The sequence below is a fragment of the Neovison vison genome, chromosome 5 (assembly GCF_020171115.1).
Source record: "Neovison vison isolate M4711 chromosome 5, ASM_NN_V1, whole genome shotgun sequence".
NCBI classification, from domain to species: Eukaryota; Metazoa; Chordata; class Mammalia; order Carnivora; family Mustelidae; genus Neogale; species Neogale vison.
In genome coordinates this window covers 146,704,151-146,729,997 of record NC_058095.1, presented here as the reverse complement: position 1 = coordinate 146,729,997, position 25,847 = coordinate 146,704,151, and positions in this window count along the sequence as shown.

Sequence of the window (25,847 nt, the reverse complement as noted above, 5' to 3'; positions counted from 1 at the left end):
TCTTAAAATTTATGAAGCAAAAATTCACAGACTTAACTGGAAGGATGATAGAAAATTTTTAACATACATATTTCAGCAATTAACAGAACAAATAGACAAAAATTTAGCAAAGTCATATAGGATTTAAATGAAATTTCCAAAAACACATGGTAGATTCACAATGACAGAACATTTTTCTGGGCTAAAATGATTCCCAAATATATTTAAAAATATCAAAATCATACAGAGTGCATTCTCTGACAACAACAGAACTAAATTAAAAAGGATTCACAGTTACTTTTGAAACCCTAAATATGTAGAAATTAAGCAGTGCACATCTAAATGATTAATGGATCACAGATTAAAATACAGGAGGAATAAAATATAATTATAATTGAATGATAATGGAATGTAATATATGAAAATTTATGCAACACCACTAACGCAGTGCCTCGCTGAAAGCATATAGCTTTTAGAGTCTAAAATAGCAATGAAGAAACATCTGAAAGCCGTGGTCTAACATTCATTCTTAAAAAGATAGAAAAAGAAAATCAGTAATCCCAAAGTAGGTATAGAGAACAATAGAAATAAGCACAGATAACAGAGAAATTAAATAAACCAAGATTTCATTCTTTCAAAAGCTTTCTTTTAATTTGTCAAACTAATAGCTCCAATAGTCAAGGACAAAATGGAGTACAGTCTCATCAATATCTGGGATGAAAGTGGGGTTATCAACAGAAATTGCATAGATATTAAATGAAAAATAAGAAAATGTTATGACATCAAAGCTTAAAAATTAGAAGAAATTTGGTAAACATTACTTACCAGAATTGCTTGGAAAAAAATACAAAACCTCAGTTGCCTATATACAGGAATTTGAATTTGTCCTTCCAACACTTCCCCAAAAGAAAACTTTCAGCCCAGGTTAATTCACTATGAGTTTTTAGCAAATATTCACGGCAGAAACATAACCAACCTTAGTCAACCGTTTCAGGAAATAGATTTGAAGCTATCCAATCTTATGGTACACGCCTGTTCAAAAATCTGACAAATAGTTTCTGGTTGTTGTTTTCTAAGAAGAACTCAATAGGATTTTTACCTTTGAATCCGTGTATACCATGTCTTTTTCTTCAGACCCCTCTCTCTGGTATTACAATTACAAATATAATTAACTATTTGACATTGTTCCTTTGTTTCCTGAAGTTGCAGTCCTGTTTTTCAGTCTTTGTCTAGAGGACTTCAGTCTAGAGGACTATGATTTCATGTCCCCTGAGTTTTCTTCTGCAATGTCTAACCTGTTGTTAAGCGCACCCAGTGAATTTCCTATTTTGCTATTGTATTTTTCAGTTCTAGAAGTACCTTGTTCTGTTCTTTTGTATGGCATCCATTTCTTGACTTTTTGGGGTCAGTATTTCCTTTCAATACTTAAGCTTATTTATAACTGCTCTGTAGTCTTTTCTATTTATTGTATTGTCTCTGTGATTTTGAGGACTATTTCTATTGATCTATTTAATCTCCCAGTTTGGGGTCATATTTTTCTGCCTCTTTTTATTATTGGATTAATTTTATGTTGTTAAATTACGGAGTGGGCGGTCTTCCTTTAAATACTATTTTCAATTTATTGTCAGCTGTTCTTATTTACAGATCGGCTTAATCTTTTTTAAAGCCTGCTTTTTTTTTTTCTTTTTTAAGATTTTATTTATTTTTGAGAGAGAGACAGAAGACCAAGCTTGGGGTGGGGGGGGGTGTGCAGAGGGAGAAGCAGTCTCCCCACTGAGCAGGGAGTCCTACTCAGAACCCCATCCCAGGACCCTGGGATCATGACCTGAGCGGAAGGCAGACACTAACTGACTGAGCCACCAGGTGCCCTTAAGTCCTGCTCTTAACCTCTGTGAGGTTGGGTCTAAATTAACCTTTTTGTCTAGTTTAGCCCCACAGAGAAAGTATGATACTCTGGGATCACTATTGGATGCGTGTTCAGTGAGGGGTTTTTTTTGTTTTGCTTTGTTTTTGTTTTGTTTTGTTTGTTTGTTTGTTTTACTTTGGCAGGCCAGAATTTCAGTATCTTTCAGCTTACAGCTCCCTGGCAATCCTTTCCTTGGCCCTTTCGCAGTACCTTGTCCCACTAGAGGACAAATACCTCTGTCTGCAAATACCTCTGTCTTCTCCAATTCTGTTTTCTGTCTCTTTCTCTTTTACACAGAACAGTGTGGGACTTTTTTTTTTTTTTTCCTTCTTCTTTTCTGAACTTCCATCAAGAAAATGACCCCAAGCAGTGGTGAGGCTCAGTTGTTACATCCTGCCAAGGAAAGCAGCCAGGTCATGTCTGTCCTTTAATACCTAGACAGTATTCTTCCTTATTTTGTAATTTTCCAATTGATTTTAGTGGAAGAGAAATTCAAGTACTAGGGGATCTCCTATGGCTAGAAAGAAAACTCCAGTGTTTTTCTTTTGGTATTATTTCAGGATTGTTATTTCCCCAAGGTACTAAATACCCCAAGGTATTTCCCCAAGGTACTAGCATTCATGGTTACCTTCTAAACTTTTCAAACTGCTGATTAGCCTTCCTCACTGGGTAATAGGATCAGTTACTTCCTTCTCTATATGAAGTTCCCTTTCTACTGCTCAATTTTTCCTCACTCTGATGCTCAGAAGTCCTGAGTGTTCCTTCACGTTTAAAATTAGATCTCAGTTCTGTCCTATGGTCTTTTCCTTTCCACATGATTTTGCTCTAATATCCTTCCTGACCGTATTTACTAGTTGCTTTCCTCTTTTGGTCATTATGCTCCAGGGCTCCAGTCTGGCCCTTGTTCTTAAAAAAAAAAAAAAAAAAAATGTAGAGCTGCTCTCTTTCCTGGATCTTTCTTTCTACAAGCTGTTGTTATATCTGAATATGCTTTCCCCGAGTCCTCAGTCATCAGAGGGCTTTTTTACGTGCAAATTTTGTGTAAAAATGTAAAGCAGAAAAATGTACACAGCCTTAAGTGCTACTCAGTGAATTTTCATAAAGTGCACACAACTGTGTAACTTCACTTACAGTATCATTTAGACCTTGGATGCCTCTACATGTCCCTTTTCAGTCATTATGCCACAAAATAATCACTATTTTCGCTTCCATCTCTGTAGATCATTTTTCATGGCTTTCAACAGTTTGTAACTAAAATCGTGTAGTATGTAAACTTTTCTGTATAACCTCTTACACTGTCTGGTTACTTTTAGTAGAATATATTTCAGCTTTGTTGGTATATTCTTTGTTTTTTAAGATTTTATTTATTTATTTATCTATGAGAGAGAGAGAGAGAGAGCACACAAGCACGAAGAGGGACAGAGGGAGAGGGAGAAGCAGACTCCCTGCTCAGCCCATGTTGTGCTCCATTGTAGGACCTCAGGATCATGACCTGAGCCCAAGGAAGATGCTTAACTGACTGAGCCACCCATTCACCCCAGTTGTTGGTAAGTTCTTAAAAATTCTTTCTTGTATACTATATTTAGGTTGGCTCCCTTTATAGTTGCTTAATTATCCATTTTTTCTAGACTTTTTCAATAGCTATTTATCAGTCCATCTACCTATTTACCTATATTTACAGCTATCTCTCTCCAGAGGACAGATACTTACTTTAACACAGGATTTTTAAAAGTGCCTGAAATTAGTAAGTACTCAGTGCAAATTGGTGGAATGACTGAATAAATACATATGGTAGGAAATTATTTATCAGAAAATCAATAATGAGTCAGTAGCTCCCATCAGTCACGTCTGCATCACTTATCTTAAGGTTTGTGGCATGTGATGATGCCTAAACTTGTTTCAGTTCTAATACAAAGTTACCAACTGATTTTTCTCTTTTTTTTACTTAGACAAGATTGAGAAAATAGGAGTATTGGGTGCAAGAGTTCAAAATCAGAACTCATCTGGAGGTATTCACATTTCTCTTGACCATTTTTCTAATATCCACCTTCTCTTTTTTGTCAATAATGAATACAACACAAGTATGTAGCAGCTCTGTCATGTTAGGGGGAAAAAAAAGATAAAGAGTTGTAAGGCTTACATGCACACCTTGGTCTCTAACTGCCTGTGTATACCAGGAATTTCCATGGAAAAATGAAGGATGCAAGCTTGTTTAGTGAATTTCTGTAAGCACTCATTCTGGAAAAGATAATAGTACCTGGTTCCAAGTCTCTGGAATTTAATTTTAATTTATATTAGAATAATGGTTTAAAAATATGTATCTCTTCATTATCATATAAGTATTAAAGGGGTATTCAGGTAAAAGTAGAGTGTATATAAAAACCACTTGTAAGGCAGAAAATTATGTCCTCTTCAATTATACCATTAGCATATGTGAACCAAATTTAATGGTCCATAAGTAGTTGAAAATGAAGAAATGTCTGTGTTCTTAGAAGTTCTCAAGCTGAATTATATTGGAGCCGAAAACTACAAGCAGTCACTAGTGATAGCCTTTACATTTCTAACTAGAAAATACTGGCACTCCATAGAAGAAAATCAAGTGATACAAAAATGTGATAAACCATAACACTCAGAAATAAGAAAAGAAGGGGGGTGATCAGGTGGTTCAGTGGGTTAAGCATCCACCTTCAGCTCAGGTCATGACATAAGGGGCCTGGGATCCAGCCAGACATGGAGCCTGTGTCACGCCCTGCATCAGGCTCCCTGCTGAGCAGAGAGTCTGCTTTTCCCTCTCACCCCTCCACTCGCCAACCTCCCCTTCCCAGCTTCTACTTTCTCAAATTCAAAAGAAGAATAAGAAGAAGGAGAAGAAGGAAGAAAACCTACCAGAGCATAGTTGAAAGAAAAATCTTATTCTATTCTTAAAGAAACATTAATCATGACCCTAGCTTTCCCATAAATATTCTGTAAAAGATATTTTCCTCTCATATATGCATCACCTTTTACAATTTCCCAATGATTGCAAGTGGAAAAAAAAAAGTATCTTCAGAAGGTGAAACATAATGCAAAATGTTTAAGTAAACATTAAGAGGAACAATAATGAAAGAGCTAGAAATTAAGAAAACAATCCTTGGCTTTTGAGTCTTTTCGTGTTGACCTTCACTGCAGTTGGTAGAACGTATTTAAAAACCCTAGCAGAATAATTAAACTTGACTTAAAAAAAAAAATGTGTTCCATCTATTTGTGAGATAATATACTTATTACCTCCTATAGTTTTTTTTCTTAAATTTTATATTTTAATCCCTCAGGTACTGAACTTGGGTCTCCATCCAAGAAGAGAGACTTGCAGCTGTTGCTTATCCTGGGCTATTTACTTTTCATTCTAACAGTCCAGGTACAGCTGTGCAGTTGAAGGGATTAAAAAGTTAGAATATTGTTTCAGAGGAAGTTATGCACTGTCTGCAGAAAGAATAACAACTTTAAACTCTTCAGAGTTTACAAATGTTAACTTCTATCTCCTGAGGTAATCCTGGTCCTATTATACATTCCTGGACTCCTCAGATGAGCAACATCTTATTTACTTTTGATGTTGGAAATAAAGTATTTCTTGCCTTTAGCAATAATAAAATCGTTACAGAGACTGTTACATCCCACAGACTCAAAGCAGCATTCAAAATATAATTCTTTTAACTATGATCTAGTGCCCATAGCACTTGAAAAATTTTAGAACTAATATATAAATTGTGCTAAAAAGAAACAGGAAGGAAGAGAAAGGTTTCGGTTCTTATTGTAGGTTTTCTATAATGTTTCTGCGTTTAGAAAGATACATGGTCCAAAAATCAAGATTTATACAAATTTGTTATTAAAAACTTTGGTGTAAACAACACTCTACTAAAAACCAAAGAAAATTAATAGGAATGGCAACATCCATGACTTCATCAAAACCAAATAACAGAAGTAGAACGCCATTTAGAAAAGAAACACATTTCCAACCAAACCAAAACTACCCTGTAGTCTAAAATGCCTGGATGCTAGCTAATAAAAAAATAAATAAATAGCTTCCCAAATTAAATGGTGTGTAATATGATAGGTCTGTGCCATGAACAGGTTACAAGTGGGTAAAAATGGGTTACAAGTGGATGAAAACAATGATCAATTAGATTTGGGATTGTGAAAGTTTGGTGAGTAGCCAGGAGCACACCCCACTCCTACCCAGACTGTTCATGTTTTATGGGCACAATCTCATTTTTTAACCCAAGTATATTTTACTAACTTTACTGATGTCAATGTAAGCCACAAGATGAAAACATTTGGAGATGTATGACATTAACCCTTCCATACCTTTCACATGAGAAAGAATTCAAAGAGCACTCAAATGAAGAAAAACCAAAATATATCTTGAAAAAAAAATGAACAATCGTGAGTAAAGGTGGGACACATCTTACTCTGACTTGTCTCACACAGACCAGAAATTATATGCATAGCAATTAAGATAGTATGGTTTTGGCACAGGTATAGACCAAAAAGTCAATGGAACAAAATGAAGAGACCAAAACCAGATCTATAAATGGATGAAATCTTATATTCTTGTAATTAATTGTTCACATTGCATATCAGTGGGGTAAATGTTGAATAATCAAAAATGAGTCTACAACAATTGGTTATTAAGGGAACATGAATAAAATTAGGTAACTACCATATACTCATATTAAAAATCATTTCCATGGAGATTCAATAGTTAAAAGATGAATCAGAAAAATATAAAAATTATAGAAAATAATGTAGACTATAAAAATTACAGAAAATAATATAGAGAAGTAAATGTATAATCTTGTGACAGGAAAAGGATTTCCTAAAGATTATATTGAAAACATATAGGCAAATCATAAAGAAAAAGAATGATAATTATTTCATTAAAATAAGTAATATGTGTTTATTAAAAAAAATAGAGATTGAATCATAAACTGAAATACTACAGAGGATTAGAATTCATAGTCCATTGGAACAATGGCTAAAAACTTGAACAGCCATTCTCAAAAGGAGGACTAAAGAGTTAATAACCACATGAATAGAGTATGCTTATTAATTGCATATATTCATCTGATATCATTAAAATTCAGTAGATTGGTAAAAAATAAAAATCAGAAAATGCCAAGTATTGGTGAGGATGTGGAGAACAATGAGCAATTCGTTCATTGCTGGTTGGAGGATAAATTGGTAAAAACACTTTAGGAAACAGTTTGGTATTTACACTAAAGTTGAAAATATGTACATTCCATGACCCATCAATTTCACCCCTTTGTATGCACTCCAGAAAAAATACTTGCCAATATACACTAAAATGTTTCATACAACTTTTCTGCTCCTTCAGAAGAACCAAGAACTCAAATATCCCTCAAGATTAGAACATGTAAATGTATGTTTAATTTACAGGATGGATAAACATATCTTCATTTAAAAAGATGTTGAGAGAATAAAAAATACATATTGAAAATTACATTTTTCCATTTACAAAATGTTTTTAAAAAGGAAAAAAAGCATATTGTTTACAGATACATACATAGGTGGTGAAAGTATGAAGAAAGGCAAATGGCTAATTTACGTATACTGCAAGATACTTATTTTCTCTGGTTGGATTACAGTGATAGTGAAAGAGAAATGATTGGAAGAATAAGTAGCCTTCCTAAAAAAAAAAAAAAAATCGGTAACATTAATGGCCTTTACTTTGCAACAAAAGTAAAGTCTCTCGGGAAGTAGAGTCATTAGCTAATTTGTTGAAGAGATTCTGAATTCTAATCCTTTTGCTTCTGAGACTAGAATAGACAAATAAATACATTAAACCTTTTTTAAGTGTAGATTTTTTAAAAAAATCTATTGCAGCTTTACAGTGCTCTACTAAGGATATTTAAGCTGGTATCTGTAGAAACCAATCTGGAAGGGGGAGCTGTGATGAAATGAACACCTATATTCTATCAAGAAAGGACATTTTTCATATCTATGTGGATAACATTAACCATTAATTCTCTTGGAATTACCTATCCACCTGGTGTACAAATGAGAGCAAACAAAGACATGTACCATTCCCAGTATTATTATCAAGAACCTCAAGGTAAAAGACTGTTCTATCCAAAGATGCTAAAAAATTACAATGTAGTCAACCAAGCATTTCCATGTAGTAAATGAGTGACTCCAAATTTTGAGCTACACAATATTCACCAGATAAATAAGCAGATTCCAAGCTTTAAACTGCAGGTACAGTTTTCACAAATTTACGATGATGCCATGAAATCTGTCTTTGCTGCAAGCATTGTCAGTTGATTGCCAAGCACACGCAAGAACATATGCAGATATACTAGACACCAAGAATCCAGTGAGTGGTATCAAAGCTAAGGTAATAGCCTTCGCAGGAACTCATGACTTTGTTCTTTGTTTTGGCATTTTTGTGGTTTGCTCTTTGATATATTTGGGTTGTCTCCTTCTGTACTACTGATTAGATCGGCTAAGCAGTCTTACCTTGATCTTTTTTTTGCTATAGCAATCTAATCCTTCTGGCACTTTGACTGTTTTGCCTTATACTTTAGGCCAGGATATAAGATATAAGATACAAGATACTTGAGGTAATAAGCAGGAAAATGGAAATGTGGAATTAGTCAACGCTGAGAGATTTGAGTTTAACTGCAATATTTAGAAAATTAGGAATTCTGGGACTTTGCCAGAGTTAGATTCATTATAACTGTTCGGTGATTAAATGCAATGGTTAAGCTAAGCTCTCAGTGTTGGGAAAAGTGCCTCTGGGGCAGCTCTAAATTGCAGATCTGCCATGCTTTACTCTCTGTGAGGCTCTGAGCTCCTATATATGACTTCCTTTGAACAAAACTGTGTATAAAGTAGATATTAAGTTCCATGTTTTGATGAAAAGTAAACTGGTAAAATATGCTTTTTTAAGGTATCACTTTGTGCCAGAAATTTTATATAAACCATTTCATTTATAGTAAGCCCTGACCAAAACAAACTGAAAATGGTAAAGAAGCTTACAGAATATAATGTGTTTAGTAACTGATAGTGATGATGTTCCCATCAAGGTCAATTGACTACCATCTATATACTGTAAGCAATAACTATTGTGTTTTGTTCCTACACAAGTAACTGTGAAGTACTTTGTTTTTCAGATATGAAATATAATACAGATTCTACTAAAATTATACATTATTAGAAAATATGTAACAACAAGCCTGAAATAGAAAGGAAAATGATAATTTCTAGAGTGACCTAGAGCAAGGTACAGTAGCCGTGACAAGAATAAAGTTAATGGACATCTAGGTTCTTTCCATAGTTTGGCTATTGTGGACATTGCTGCTATAAACATTCGGGTGCACGTGCCCCTTTGGATTACTACGTTTGTATCTTTAGGGTAAATTCCCAGTAGTGCAATTGCTGGGTCATAGGGCAGTTCTATTTTCAACATTTTGAGGAACCTCCATGCTTTTTTCCAGAGTGGTTGCACCAGCTTGCATTCCCACCAACAGTGTAGGAGGGTTCCCCTTTCTCCGCATCCTCGCCAGCATCTGTCATTTCATGACTTGTTGATTTTAGCCATTCTGACTGGTGTGAGGTGATATCTCATTGTGGTTTTGATTTGTATTTCCCTGATGCCGAGTGATATGGAGCACTTTTTCATGTGTCTGTTGGCCATCTGGATGTCTTCTTGGCAGAAATGTCTGTTCATGTCCTCTGCCCATTTCTTGATTGGATTGTTTGTTCTTTGAGTGTTGAGTTTGTTAAGTTCTTTATAGATTTTGGACACTAGTCCTTTATCTGATATGTCGTTTGCAAATATCTTCTCCCATTCTGTCAGTTGTCTTTTGGTTTTGTTAACTGTTTCCTTTGCTGTGCAAAAGCTTTTGATTTTGATGAAATCCCAAAAGTTCATTTTTGCCCTTGCTTCCCTTGCCTTTGGCGATGTTCCTAGGAAGATGTTGCTGCGGCTGAGGTCGAAGAGGTTGCTGCCTGTGTTCTCCTCAAGGATTTTGATGGATTCCTTTCTCACATTGAGGTCCTTAATCCATTTTGAATCTATTTTTGTGTGTGGTGTAAGGAAATGGTCCAATTTCATTTTTCTGCACGTGGCTGTCCAATTTTCCCAACACCATTTATTGAAGAGGCTGTCTTTTTTCCATTGGACATTCTTTCCTGCTTTGTCGAAGATTAGTTGACCATAGAGTTGAGGGTCTATTTCTGGGCTCTCTATTCTGTTCCATTGGTCTATGTGTCTGTTTTTGTGCCAGTACCATGCTGTCTTGATGATGACAGCTTTGTAATAAAGCTTGAAGTCCGGAATTGTGATGCCACCAACTTTGGCTTTGTTTTTCAATATCCCTTTGGCTATTTGTGGTATATATACACAATGGAATACTATGCAGCCATCAAAAGAAACGAAATCTTGCCATTTGCGACAACATGGATGGAACTAGAGCGTATCATGCTTAGCGAAATAAGTCAAGTGGAGAAAGACAACTATCATATGATCTCCCTGATATGAGGGAGTGGTGATGAAACATGGGGGCTTAAGTGGGTAGGAGAAGAATCCATGAAACAAGATGGGATAGGGAGGGAGACAAACCATAAGTGACTCTTAATTTCACGAAACAAACTGTGGGTTGCTGGGGAAAGGGGGGTTGGGAGAAGGGGGGTAGGGTTATGGACATTGGGGAGGGTATGTGCTTTTGGGTAAATTGGAAGGGGAGATGAACCATGAGAGACTATGGACTCTGAAAAACAATCTGAGGGGTTTGAAGTGGCGGGGGGGTGGGAGGTTGGGGTACCAGGTGGTGGGTATTATAGAGGGCACAGCTTGCATGGAGCACTGGGTGTGGTGAAAAAAATAATGAATACTGTTTTTCTGAAAATAAATAAATTGGAAAAAAAAAGAATAAAGTTAAAGTTTTGTTTTTAAAATATCTTTGTCTTTGAAGTTAATCTTTATAGAATAGTGTAATGCATTATGGCAAGACACAATCTTAGTTTACTATTTTATATGAGCTTGGCTACACTATTCTACAAATATCCCTCTGTATATATGTCTAGGAAAATGGTTCCTCAAGATTATTCTGCCTAGAAGTGAAGAGAAAAGCTTATAAAAATGCATGTTCCGATGCCCACCAGTCATTTACCTCTCTTATTCATGTATCCTGAGGTAACTTCCAGAGAGCTGCCTTTTTAACAAGAACCCGAGGTGATTCTGAACTAAGTGGCAAGTAGAAGCAACTTCAAGAGACATTGTTTTATGGTAAAAACAAAACAAAACAAAACGAAAATCATGTCAGTAGCTAATGTTCATAAATTTTCAGAGTAGCCTTTGAAAACAAAGCATAAATATAGTTTATATTACAATGTATTGTTTGGGTGGCTCAGTGGGTTAAAGCCTCTGCCTTAGGCTCAGGTCACGATCCCAAGGTACTGGGATCAAGCTCCACATCAGGCTCTGTGCTCAATGGGGAGCCTACTTCCCCCTCTCTCTCTGCCTGCGTCTCTGCCTACTTGTGATCTCTTTCAAATAAATAAATAAAATCCTAAAAACAAAATGGAAACAGAACAATTAGACAATTAGGGATGGGGATGGGTAAACCTGGTATATGGGTATATGCTCCATATATTGCATGGAGCACTGGGTGTGGTTCATAAACAATGAATCTTGGAACACTGAAAAAATAAATTTAAAAAACTGGTTTATACTATATACTATATATTCTTTCTGGACTCAGTAAGTATTTACAATGCTCTTTAAATGATTCAAATTTATGTTTAAGGAATATTATAAGCATAATTCATAAGCTAAAGCTTATATTAGTCATCATAATAAGTAACTACCACATTTGGAACATCTGAGTCAAACTGCTAACTAACCAAAGATAATGTTTTAATATTTTCCACGAGATAGGAGAATATACATAAAAATAAAAGAAAGTATGAAAGCTGCCTTTTAAAATAGAGTTGAAATGACAATGTAAATATGCTTTTAAAGTATTAATAGAAAATATAAAGCAATCAATCTAGTATTTTGTATGCAGCGAAAATATCTTTCAAAGATGAAAACTAAAATAGGCATTATTAAATTGATAGAAGCTGAAGGGACTCACTTGCAACAGCTTTACACTACAAGTAATGCTAGAAGAAATTCTTCTGTCTGAAAGAATTTATTATAAGAGGGAACTCCAAATCTTTATCAAAGAATAAGGAGGATCAAAGAGGGTAAATACTTGAGCAAATAAAAAAGAGTGTGCATGTGAAAATGCACATCAACTTAAAACTTTACTGATATTTTTGAAGTAAGAATTGTAATACACCATGGGTTTTATAAAATATTTAGAAGTAAAATATATGACAGAATAACTGCAAGGAGTTTTAGGGAAGAGATCATTATGCTACTGAAAGATCTAAACTTTTTTCACAAACTAATATGATTTCAGGGTAAGGCATGATAAATTTGAAAATGTATATTTGAAACTATAGCAACCACAAAAAGCCACAAAGGTAGATAGCTAAAAAAACACAAAATAGACTATTAGTAATACTCATTTTACTGAAAATTGGGCCAGAAAGAAGGAACAAAGGAAAACAGAAGAGAATAAAGAAACAGAAAATATTCTACTGAATTGCAAATGTCAATAACTACATTAAATGTAAACATACTAAGTACATGTATTACAAGGAAGGGTTTCTCAGAATAGATAAAAAGCAAGTTCTAAAGGTAGGTTTGTTATAAGAAACACATTTTATTTTTTCTTTTTAAAGATTTTATTTATTTATTTGACAGAGAGAGATCACAAGTAGGCAGAGAGGCAGGCAGAGAGAGAGGAGGAAGCAGGCTCCCTGCTGAGCAGAGACCCGGTGAGGGACTCGATCCCAGGACCCTGAGATCATGACCCGAGCTGAAGGCAGCGGCTTAACCCACTGAGCCACCCAGGCGCCCCAAGAAACACATTTTAAATAGTAAAAACATATGACTTGAAAGCAAAAGAATGAAAAGTATTATGCACTGCAAACATTAAACATAAGAAACAGTGAGATTGCATTTATATCAGTTAAATATATACTTTAGTAAATATTATTAACAGAGATAAAAAGGCATAGTTCATAAAGATAAAAAAGACTACAATATTAAATTTTTGTGCATGTGATGAGAGTTTAAAAACACATGAAATGGGGTTCCTGGGTGTCTCAGTTGGTTAAACGAATGATCTAGGCTCAGGTTGTGATCTCAGGATCATGAGATCAAGCTCTCCACTCCCACCCCCTAACACCCCACAGTGGGACCCTATGCTGAATGGGGAGGTGGCCTACAATTCTCTTTTCCTTTCCCTCTGTCCCACTCCCCATGATTGTGTGTCTGCTCACTCTCTCTCTCAAATAATTGAATAAATCTTTTAAATATTTAAAAAATAACAATACATGAAGAAAAAAAGGAGGAGTAGAAGAAGAAATAAAGAAACCTATAATCAAACTTAGAGATTTTAACATTCCCCTTTTAGGAATTTCAAAGTACTGTAGAACAAAAATCAGTAGGCAAAGAAGTGATTTCTGACACTATTTAGACCCACTAATATTGAAAAAAAATTGCTATATCTAACAAGACCAAGGTTTTGTTTGAAGAATTATAGCCAAGAAAAATAAAAGCTTGATTCTCTGGAAAAACTTGTGAAACAAAAGCATTTTTTTTTTTTTACAATAATACAACTTGGAAAAATGCCAAATAACTAACAGAAAAATTGTGATACATTCATGTGATGAAATACTGATGAGCAATAAAAGAAATGAAACATAGATTGGCTTGCAACAAAATGCCTAATTTTCTTTCTCTCCTCTCTATTCCTGCTCCTTCTTTTTCTCTCCAGATATATGGTAGACAGATAGATATATAGATGGATAATAGATAGATAGATGATAGATAATAGGCAGTTCATCACCATTTCTGCCTCCTGTGTGTTCTCCTGGGATTTACATTTCTCAGAATCTCTGCCAACAGGGTTCAATGTTATGTTACATCAGTGGAAGCCAATCTTACACAACTTACAGGATAGAAGAGAAGCAAATGTAAGCTGACCTCCATAAGCATAACAACAAAATATCCAGCTTAGTTTCAGAGCCACTGAGTGCATTATAGGTTTGTTTTCTTTTTTCTGCAACCTCTTGAGGCTCTGAAAGAAAGAGTTGAAATGGGGAGTTAGAAGTCCATTTCGTAACTTCCCCCCCCTTCAAAACTTTTAGTAGCTTTGTAAATACTGAATGACCTTTGAATATTACACTCATTTCCAACTGAAGCAGTTAAAGAAGTCTCTGGTATTTTTGTGTTTTGTTTTGTTTTTGTCTTTGTTTTTTGTGGAATCCCAACAGATGCAAATCATGGATTGCTAGAGAGAGGAGAGAGGAAAGAGAGAGAATTTCTTTTGAGATATAGTTTTCATACAAAAAGTTTTTTAAATTAAACTTATTTAATTTGAAGAGTTTTATCAATTATGCATACAGAGTAACCACAGTCCAAATAAAAAGAAATAGAGTATTCCTCTTGTCTGACAAAGTTTCTTTACACCTCTCTCTGGTCAAGCCTCATGTCAAATTTTGAATTATATACCATAGAATAACATCTCCTGCTCTTGGGCTTCTTATAAAGAAAGTCAGGCAATGTCAATTGGAGAGGAAGTCTAATTATTCTCAGAATATTTATATAACAAGAGAATTACTTGTTTCTTGAAAGCTTGAAAAAAATATACCCACAGCTATTCCTTATTTCTAAAAGAGGTAACACAGCATAGTGGTGTAAAAACATTTCCCTAAATGAAGACCAGCTCTATGGCAGGCCTATATTGTGTTTTGCCGACCTTATATGCAGTGAGATTCTGCAGGTTTAAATATGAGGTGATGGATTGTATTTAGGCAGCCATATACGAACCTGCGTGGGTTGTAAAGGTAAATTTGCTCCTCTTCACCTATCTCAGCAATCTTGACTCCCAGAGAACACTTTACAGATAACACATATTTAGTATTTCCATTCTGAAGCAGAAGGAAATTGAGCCATTGCGTGTATTCCCTTCTGCCATAAAGCAGTTCATAGCCCCTGATTGTAAGTTTAAAAAGTACTATATAATTAGAAGTGGTATTTTTATCTTTCCCTATTTACTATGCGGGATTTATAATGAGTTGGTACTTGGAAATGTCTTGATGAATTATAGCAGTTAAATTTCAATATTGAAAAGAAGAAAAATCATGTTTATTGAAGACCTAATATATTTCAAGGACTGCAGTAGTTTGTATTTCTCTTTTTCAGGACTCTAATTGTTATATTGGAATAATGGCTTTGAGGAAATTCTCCAGCTTTGTTTAAAACTCTGGCACAGGTAATTGTTTTAATTGTATAGCTACATTTATTCTAATGCTGCTGCCAACATTGACTTTACAAATTATTTTATTAAGTCATAATAAATTCCATAGCCTTATTTTATTAAAAGTATTCCTTCAATCTAGAAGGTATGATTTTAATACATAATTTATACTTTTAAACTTTTATTTTTACACACTGGTTTTTGCTTTATCAGAAATGGAATGAGAACACTAGTCTTTTCCCTAATGTCTCTGTGAAAAAGCTCTGTTCTAAATCCTACCAGAACTGAGAAACAGAAGTTCCCAGAGGGGCACACAGAGGATTCTGTCTTTTCTAAAACCATTTCCAAGAAATAAGCCTAGAATAATATAAATTCCTCTTCTTACTGAGGATGCTCTGATGGTTTTACAGTTTTTCTATTCATGAAATTATTACATTAAAAAATAAACTAGAAAGAAGTGCTGAAATGATTATAAAACTTAATATTCACTTCCCACATTCCCATTTTCCCATTACTAGCTAGAACAACTAATTCTCAAGCAACTCTTACAGGTGTAAAAGCCTGCAAAATAATGAAAACAAGAAGGAAGACCCAAGGTTAGTACTGTTATCATTTTATTATTTCATCGGGGCAAGCTGAGAGAAATGATCCTTTGTAATATTTTAACCCTACATTTTAACTAGTACAACACAAAGAGAGGATTAATACATCCACCACATGTTACTATGCTGCAAACAGAAAGTCCAAAAAGATATTTCCAGAATATAATTTAAAAATCTCAAGCATCTCTGCATCCTCAAGTTAGCATAGGATAGAACTGTACTAATGATTATTAGCAAATCTCCAAAAATAACTCAGCTAAAAACTAATGAAATGCAATCCCCAAACTATCACCCAGTAGAAAATGGATGTGATGCTGGCTTTCTACATTTTAACATGTTAATTTGTGCTAAAACTATATGTGAATGAAGTCAGAAATTTTCTGATATTTTTTTCTTTCTTTGTAAACATAAACAACTTCCTTTGTCATTTATTTTTCCCCTGGGGGGTAGGTTTTTTTGGCTTTTTTCCCACCTGTTTGCCATTTATCTGAGATCTTCACCTTTGTTCAGAGATTGCCTGAATTATGTTAAGTTTGGATTCTAGGTGTTTTCTCCTGTCTTCTATACTTCTCATGGCCTCCAAAACTGAGTTAGTATCACCAGATTTTGGTGCTGAGAAAGTAGAATGCCACATCTTTCTAAAATGCTTGTTTAGGCTTCATATTGTTTGGTTCTTTAACTTCTCATCCCTTAGGCAGAGTTGTTTTATCATACTATCATCTTCTTTTTTTTTTTTTAGTATATATTATTTATTTATTTATTTGACAGAGAGAGATCACAAATAGGCAGAGAGGCAGGCAGAGAGAGAGAGAGGGAAGCAGGCTCCCTGCTGAGCAGAGAGCCCGATGCGGGACTCGATCCCAGGACTCTGAGATCATGACCTGAGCCAAAGGCAGCGGCTTAACACACTGAGCCACCCAGGCGCCCATCATCTTCTTGAAGGGGACGTACCACTTGCAGCTTTTGTAGTGACTCAGATGTGAAGTTTGAGATCAGTCACAACTACATCTGTGGGCTAAAGGCAAATAATTTAACCTCAAAACAAGGTCTTTTGTTTTGACTTGCTCTATGACCTGAGCGTAGGGAAAAGTTTTCAGAAGAGGAAATAAAGGAAAAGATTTGAAAATTTAACTAAAATTAGAAAAAAAAAATTGCATTAGAAAAAAAAAATGTCATAAGCAAAGACCAAAAAAAGGGTAAGTTAAAAGAAAATATTGTTCACAAATATTGTAGATAATGGCCTAAATCTTTCAAGCTTATAAGGGAAATAATTTTTAGAAGGTGACCAAAACAAGAAAAATTCTATAGAAAAATGGGCAAAAGGCATGAAAAATCTACAGGAGAGATGTAAAAGGCTTTTATACATATGAACTCATGATAGAAATGCAAATTAAAATTAATATACAAAATTAGAAGTGGAATACAGTTTCTAACCCATTAAATTGGCCAAAATAATCAAAGGTTATCAATAACAATGTCTCTGAAGAGGATGATAGTAAATGATAAAAGAAACACGTGAAAGATCATATGTAGTGTATTACTCTTTTAACTAAGAAAGAAGGGAAAGTGACAAAATATACATAAATTTACAAAAAGAAAAGATAGAAAGGATAACAAAAAAATATTAGAGTTAGATTATATATAAGGAATGGAGAGTAGAAAAGTAAAAAATATTTAACAGAGAGTGATACTATTCTGTGTATAGATTTTTTTTACTTTGGAAAATATATTACATAGTACATAATCAGAACATTAAATTCAGTTAGTAAATATCATAAGAGTAACCAAATGAATAATTACATTGACATCAAGATCCAGTGTTCTCACTGCAGAAGATTGGACATACTAGTATGGAATGGGACAGGGTAAGAAAAAACTCCAGGGAGTGGATTAAATTTAGATTTTTCTATGAACTCATGATTCCTAAAATATGTATGTGATTATATGTGTATACTTGCACATGGACATGGATGTGTATGTGTATGAATATTTGTTTATATGTGCATGCATGTATGTTCATATTCCTGTATATATTTCCTGGTTTTCTCCAATAGAAAGGCCAAAACAAAGATAGAAAAGAAAAAGATACCTCAGTATAAATGAGCATACCTAGCTGCCAGGTGAGGATCTCTAAACCCATCTCAATTAAAACTAAATTAGAAATTGGCAAATATCAGGGTGGAACAAGTTCCATAAGAGATGAGTCCAAAGTATGTAGCTACAGTAGAGAGTAAGAAATGCCGAAGAAAACAAAATAAAGCAAAACCAAGATCAACTCTTATGGGCATATGTAACATAGGACACAGTGTTGAAGGGCCAAATCATGGACAATTTAAGCATATGTATAATTAATAACAACAATTATTTAATTTGAGACAAATAAAAATCTGTGGTTTCATACAAATAATTAGCTAATTAGGGGGAAAAGACAGTCTCTTGGTTTTGGTTATGGTAGAATGTTGAAAACCAAAGACAAATGTGGAAGGAGTACTACAAAGTAGACATTCGTAACCATTATAGTAACCATTGGATCAGAAAAGAATAATCAATTGGTGCTAAATTTGGGGGAGATTTCATTGTGTCATTGAGAAGAAAATTTTTACAGCCTTAAAGTGCTTCTTCACAAACTACTTAGGCTAAGTGAAAAAAATTACACACACACACACACACACACACAGCTTATAAAGTAATCAGGCATCACCTTGACTGGGTGATCAACATTAATATCAGTGAAGGACAGTTGGACATTCATGTCTGAAATGCAGCACCCTGAAAAAAGAACATCATCTATGCAGTATAGTAGCCAAGAAAGCATTATGTGAACTTAATAATGAAGAAACAACTAAAAAAAAAAACACAAAATGAGGACTTTCCAATTGCAAAAAGAGAATGCTGTATTGTTTAGAAAGGTCAATGATAGAAATAACTATGAAAGGCTATGAAAATGTTACAGATAAAAGGATGCTGAAGAAATTAATTAAGTGCAGATTTGGTTGGATTCAACACAGTATGGGAAAAATAATACTATAAAAGACATTAGTTAACAAGTTGGCAAATGATCAATGGATTAGATAAAAACATTGTATTCATTTTAAATTTAATGAAGCTGATAACTGCACTATCGCCATATAAGAAAAAAAAACACACATTGAAGTACTGAGGTGTAAAGGTCTATGGTACATGTGACTGCTCAGGGGAAAAAAAGGTGTGTTTAGAGAGAGAAGAGAGAATGGGGAGGAAAACAATTGATAAAATAAAGGTTAAATTTTCAGCAATAGCCATGTCTGGATAAATGATATACAGGTGTTGTTTATATTATTTTCACTTCTACAACTCATCTCTGTGTTGAAATTATTTTTAAATAAGAAAAAAAGTATTAAAAACAAAGTTGATAATCACACCTGCTTTCATACAATTTTGATGTACAAATTGTTGCTGTGAAATTAATAAAGTCTTTGCTGACCAGTGATGCAAACTGTCTATAGTTGAGTCAGAATAAAATCACAGGTTCAGAATCATCATCAGAAAGAGCCTGTACAAGTGTGCCTTGGTAGTTCAGTTGGTTGAGCAGCACTTTCTTGGTTTCCACTCAGGTCGTGATGTCAGGATCATCATCTCAGGGTCATGAAATCTAGCCCTGCATGGGCTCTGCATTCAATGTGGAGTCTGCTTGAGATTCTCTCTCCCTCTTCCACTGTTTCTCCTGCTTGTGCTCTCTCTCTCTCTCAAATAAATAAATAAATATTATAAAAAGAGAGAGAGAGAGAGAGAAAAAAAACCTGTGCAAAGGGTCAGGTTGAATCTCTGCTTGAACAGTGAGTCTTTCTTGCAAATAGCTCCATTCACTCCCATGAGGAAGGCTAAATGGAAGAAACTCATTGAGGGAGACAAACTTGCTGGCTGTTTTGATCTTTGTACTTTGCTCCAGGAACAATTTTTTTTTTAATGTATCTTGAATAATGGTGACTATGTCAGAATAGTCTGTGATGTTGTAAGCAAAACTAATATATTTCTAAATTTTTTAAGAGTCTTGATTCCAGGATCATAAGAGAACAGATTTCTAGATGAGAAGAAGAATAAAGGTATTTAAAATTAAAAAAAAAAAACAAAGAAATAAAATATAGTCATTATACAACTATCTGGCCTTTAAAGTAAATTACCTTAAAAATCAGTTAATGAGGGACGGAATTTGCCTGAGTTTTCATCTCCTCTTCTATACTTCTAAAAATTATAAAGTAATGAAATCCAACAGGTGGTGAAAGAATGAATAAAACATAGGGAACCTTTAACATATTGTAGCAAAACTTAGTAGAAATATGGCATAATTATATCTCTTGATTCTATTTTATATCAGGCCTCTAAAATATTATTAATATGAACAAAGATAAAGGAAATTTTCACTCTTAATGTTTGTACACCCTGCTTCTGGGCTCCCAGGGAAGCTACACTTTAACTTTTACTGAGGTCATAATGACTTAACCAAACTTCAAAGCATGGGCTCTATTTCTGCCCCGAGCACACATTGTACATCTGCTTCGTTAGCAAATAACCTAAAAGAAACTTTTCAAACTTAAGATAAAAGTAAAAATCTCCCTAAGTTCCCATACCTCTGAAGTCTACAACCTTGTGCAAACTAAAAGCACAAGATGAAAGTTTGTAATTTTCTGGAATGCTTTATGTCATGATCATTTGTGACTCTTGATATGACAAAATACATATATAACCCTGTATTAAACATTCTTTCTCCTGGAGCACTCTCTTCTTTGTGAAGACTGTGTATCCCAGGTAGCTGTCTCCCTTGACCTTGAATAAAACTCTCTTCCTAAAAGCTCTGTTCATTTTGGATTGACAACAACCTACAATGTTTAATTTAATTAGTAAGATATTAAAGAATTTATTACCATTGCAGTGTCCATTGCATGAACCACACACAGAGAATAGTCCTGTATAAATGAACGCGATCTGAAAACATGATGTATTTTTCCTCTCTCATCTAATGAGTCTTCCCACTTTCTTGTTTCTCTTTTATCACACTTGAGGAAAATTCTCCCCAAATGTGGCTTCTTCACGGACTTCAGTGTACAGTTCTTGCTAAGACAGTCAAAGGGCACAGTCAATGGATGGGGAAATGATGTAGGCTTAGTCAGTAATGCCTTCAGTGCTTTGGAACTTCTGTGACTGCAACACAGGGGCCAGGGAATTCCTTCGTTTCGTTCTAGTGACAGTTGCAGTGTGTGGACCAGTTTGTTATCCATGCAACCTTTGCTGGAGTCTGTGCTGCCTCATCCTCCAGGGTTCCTCTGGGAAATGCCGCTTCCCCAAATCCAATCTCCTATCATCCTAATGAGTCTAGGAGGCCTCAGTATTTTTCAACTAAATCTTTTGCTTAAAATAACACAAAGGCTTTCTGTTGTTTGCAGCCAATTATTTAAGAAGGTCCTCTGCTCTTTCTGGGGATATCACATAAGTAGATCTGTTCTTAGAGCCCCCAAGAATGAAACACAGGCTACCATTCTACCAGTGGTGTGCAGCAACATACAAATAAGTCTGTTTTTATTTGCCCTGTATACTACCTATTGGATTTTATTATTTTACACTTTTAGCTGAAATATTTTGGGGGGGGTAACTTTATTTAGCTTCAGCTATAAACTTTTAGAATGCAAGCTAATTTATTTATGTATTCATTTTTAGTATTTTATGATTTTAATTTGTAATTGCAAATATCCAGTCTGGAAAAGAGACATAAGAAGGACAAATGCATCAATATGTAAGGTCTAAGCAATATTAGTTCTCTTCTACTCTTAACATATTTGGCTTTGCAATATTCCTTATACCTTCCTAAGTTGGATTCTTTTATTACTTCATTAAGTGCATCCCCTTAAACTACATATATGTAATATAATATATTTATTATTATATTACTTATATATTAAATAAAATATTGTTATGGCTATTATATTTATTATGTACATACACTAGCAAGATCCACTATATATTAATATATTACATAATTTGTTTCATATATAATAGTGAAAGCCATATATTAATTATATATATATATATACACATAGACATATGTAAAATAGTAAAAGCCATCATTATGCTTTTAAACATAACAAAAGGGGGGTTTAATACTTTGTCATGAATAAATTTAGTTAACAGAGTAAATTAATTAAAACTTTACACATCAATTATATACTACTCTTCGTATCTATTAAACTTAAATTTTACTTTAGTTTTGGGATATTATAACCTCATTCCACTTAAAATAAATTAATAACCCAAAGATGATGGTGAAACATTGTGTAGTGATACTGCAGAATAACATTATATTAAAGATGATGTACTGACGTTTTTGATCTGTATAGGGACAAATAAATCAGCAAGTGTAACTCTGGCACACAGAGATATGGGAAAACATTTGACTGGGGTTTTATTGGTTCAGAAATCCCCTGGTCCCTAATTTCCTCTGTGGTTTCTGTTATCAGATTCTGTCAAATTAATGTAATGAGGCCATCAAAATTTAATATTCACTTTTACACAAACCTAGTGGCAAATTTAATTGGAGATATATATATATATATATATATATATATATATATATATATATCTCACCTGAATGTATTAGGGTCTTTCAGTAAGAACCAAAATAGGCTAAACACAATAAAATTAAACAAAACCAAAGAGTAAGTCTTTAAGTAATGCCTTTATATAGAAAAGATAAGTACATGTAATGTTATTACCAAGACATTTATAATGTCAAACATAACATTATAACATAAACATAACATTAATGCCATAATGTGTGCTTTGAGAGAAAGGACAATGTATGTTTGCTAGTGTTTCTTCCTCAAATGATACTATTAGACATTTTATAATATAAATGACAAAACATGAAGAGCAATTACCATCATCTGGCCATGGTGGTAGGTATTTCATTTTATAGATTAATAAATCCACTGATGTGCAGAATATGAATCAACTCTTGGCATATGTGTATGTCACATATAAAGGAAATGACTCTACAAAGTTTTTATTTATCATTGAAACCCCTCCTAAAGGAAGAGATGTTTTTTACTGGATTAGGCATTATTTTGAGCTGTAGGTCAACTCTCAAAAGAAATGCTTCAGGACTACGGTCGACAGAGCATCAGCTATGTTGTGAGGCAAAGTGAAACATTTCTGTGCAAACAAAAGTTAGAACAAAATGCACTTCACACATTGATTGTTCAAAGGCACCAATTGGTGATCAATTGCATACCTCATCTGATTCAGGGCTGAAGGCAATTTTTAACCTTTTTGATACAATCACATGATGACCACAGATTATATACATATAGCATTCTGTATCAAACATACAAACAAAACACACTGAAGCACTATAGCGGAAAAAATTGATTACACAGGTTTTACAACAAGGAGATTAGATATTTGTTAAGACTAGTTACCGCCATTTCTTTGAGTTCAAGTGGCTTCTTCCAAGGACCCATCTCACTGATCATTATCCAAGTAGGTTAAACATCCCAGGCCTATGACAGATTTCTTTTGAAGAAAATCCAAACCTGCAATTGTGTGCATTGCATTTTGATTGCAATATGTCTATATTTGGATATAAAGAAGTACGGAAAGTCGTCTTTATTAAGAAATCTTTCCATACTCTCTAGGGTCACATTGTTTCTGAACACTTAAACTGAATGAAAACACTTTCAAATATCTAATCTTATACTTGAATATGTCAGGTTATAAGTTAGGTAAATCTAATGTAGTGCTAATAATGAGTGAGAAAGCTAACCTGCAGTTTAATTTGAAATAAATTCACATAATTTGAAAATATTATTAAAATGCTATTTTCTTTATGGAGCACCTGGGTGGCTCAGTCAGTTAAGCATCTACCTTCAGGTAAGGTCATGATCCAGGTGTTCTAGAATGGAGCCGCATGTCAGGTTCTCTGCTCAGTGGGAAGACTGCTTCTTCCTTTCCCTCTATCTGCTGCTCACCCTGTTTGTGCTCTCTCTATCTCTTCCAAATAAATAAATAAAAATATTTTAAAAATATTATTGTCGGGTGCCTGGGTGGCTCAGTGGGTTAAGCCACTGCCTTCGGCTCAGGTCATGATCTCAGGGTCCTGGGATCAAGTCCCGCATCAGGCTCTCTGCTCAGCAGGGGGCCTGCTTCCCTCTCTCTCTCTCTCTCTGCCTGCCTCTCTGTCTGCTTGTGATATCTCTCTGTAAAATAAAGAAATAAAATCTTTTAAAAAAATTGTTCTCTATGGAAATCAATTATCATAATAAATTCTAATACTATTTTTATCATTGAAAAACTACTTAAAGTGCTATTTCTAAAATTGTTGATCCTATATATGATGAAAGCCCATCACAGTCACTAAATGGTTAGCTATTTAGTAAAAAAGATCTTAGTATATAAGCAATTAAGCTAACAAATTATCTAGCTAGTGTTTTATAGTGTACACACTTAGTCCATAGATTAAGCAACTTGAAAATAAAGTGATTAATGAAGAAGCCAAATGTTATAGGACACTAGTATCAACTCTGACTTGAGAAAGTATGAGAGGCAATGATGCTCATCTGTTCTAACTAAAATGTTTTATTTTCTGATCTACTTGGCCTGACCCCTTCCCAAACCTTTGTCATCTCCAGGACGTTAAACACCAAATATTCCAGATAATACAATAGTTTATCACAATGACTAATATGGTTACAGCTACTCTAAAAAGTTCTTTTCCAAATGTAAAGAACTTAATTCATTACCTTTTCTCATCAAGTAGGCAACTTAAAATTAAGTCTCAAAGACCTAAACATGAGATATGAAACCATGAAACTTTTAGAAGAAAACATTAGCAGTAATATCTTTGATATCACCTGTAGAAATATAGAAAATATATTCTCTAGAAAAGGCTCCTCAGGGAAGAGAAACAAAAACAAAATTAAACAATTGGGACTTTAGCAAGAGAAAAAAACAAAACAAAACAAAAAAACCCTCTCACATAGTGAAGGAAAACATCTACCAAACTAAAAGACAATCTAGTGAATAGAGGAATATATTTACAAATGATATATCTGACAAGGGGTTAATAGTCAAATATATAAATTTCAAATATTAAATAATTAATTAAATATGTAATCAATTAATTATTTAAATAAATGATTAAATAGTAAATAATATTAAATATTAAAAAATTCAACACCAAAAACTCCCCAAATAATCTAATTGAAAAATGGGCAGAGGACATGAATAGACATTTTTCCAAAAATACCCATACATATCCAAAAGACACATGAAAAAATACTCAACATCACTGATCGTTAGGGAAATGCAAATCTAAACAACAATGAGATATTACCTCATACTTCTCAGAATGGTTAGAATAAAAAATACAAGAAATAACAAGTGTTGACAAGAAGAAAAAAGAACCCTTGAACATTGTTGGTGGGAAGGCAAGTTGGTACAGCCACTGTGGAAAACAGTGTGGAGGTTCCTCAAAATATTTTTTAGGAATTACCATAAAAATCCAATAAATTCCACTATAGAGAAATGAAAATGCTAAAGAAAATGAAATGAAGGAAGGAAGGAAGGAAAGAAAGAAAAGTGAAAACACAAATTTAAAATGATATATGCACCTCTATCTATTGCAGGATAATTTACAGTAGTTAAGATATGGAAGCAACCTAAGTGTCCATCCATAGATGAATAAGAAAGAAAATATGTGGTATAAATACACAGTGGAATATTACTCAGTCATAAAAAGAATGAGATCTTGACATTAGCAACAACATGGATAGACCTAGAGGGCATAATGCTAAGTGAGGCAGAAGAAGACCACTATCACATAATTTCATTCATGTGTGGAATTTAAGAAACAAACAAATAAACAAAGATAAAAAGAAACAAAAGACACCCAGACTCTTAAATACAGAGTACAAACTGGTGGTTGCCAGAGAGGTGGCGTGTGGGAGGATGGGTGGA